Genomic DNA, 1,095 nt, shown 5'->3' on the forward strand with positions numbered 1-1,095 from the left:
ATGCCCTAGAGGCAATAATAAAGTTATTATTTATTTCCTTATATATCATGATAAAAGTTTATTATTCATGCTAGAATTGTATTAACCGGAAATAATACATGTGTGAATACATAGACAAACAGAGTGTCACTAGTATGCCTCTACTTGACTAGCTCGTTAATCAAAGATGGTTATGTTTCCTAACCATGGACAAAGAGTTGTTATTTGATTAACGGGATCACATCATTAGTTGAATGATCTGATTGACATGACCCATTCCATTAGCTTAGCACCCGATCGTTTAGTATGTTGCTATTGCTTTCTTCATGACTTATACATGTTCCTATGACTATGAGATTATGCAACTCCCGTTTGCCAGACGAACACTTTGTGTGCTACCAAACGTCACAACGTAACTGGGTGATTATAAAGGAGCTCTACAGGTGTCTCCAAAGGTACATGTTGGGTTGGCGTATTTCGAGATTAGGATTTGTCACTCCGATTGTCGGAGAGGTATCTCTGGGCCCTCTCGGTAATGCACATCACTTAAGCCTTGCAAGCATTGCAACTAATGAGTTAGTTGCGGGATGATGTATTACAGAACGAGTAAAGAGACTTGCCGGTAACGAGGTTGAACTAGGTATAGGATACCGACGATCGAATCTCGGGCAAGTAACATACCGATGACAAAGGGAACAACGTATGTTGTTATGCGGTCTGACCGATAAAAGATCTTCGTAGAATATGTAGGAACCAATATGGGCATCCAGGTCCCGCTATTGGTTATTGACCGGAGACGTGTCTCGGTCATGTCTACATTGTTCTCGAACCCATAGGGTCCGCATGCTTAAGGCTTCGATGACAGTTATATTATGAGTTTATGCGTTTTGATGTACCGAAGGTTGTTCGGAGTCCCGGATGTGATCACGGACATGACGAGGAGTCTCGAAATGGTCGAGACATAAAGATTGATATATTGGAAGCCTATGTTTGGATATCGGAAGTGTTCCGGGTGAAATCAGGATTTTACCGGATTACCGGGAGGTTACCGGAACCCCCCGGGAGGTATATGGGCCTTAGTGGAAGAGAGGAGAGGTGGCCAGAGATGGGCCACGC

The sequence above is a fragment of the Triticum dicoccoides genome, chromosome 4A (assembly GCF_002162155.2).
Source record: "Triticum dicoccoides isolate Atlit2015 ecotype Zavitan chromosome 4A, WEW_v2.0, whole genome shotgun sequence".
Classification (NCBI taxonomy): Eukaryota; Viridiplantae; Streptophyta; class Magnoliopsida; order Poales; family Poaceae; genus Triticum; species Triticum dicoccoides.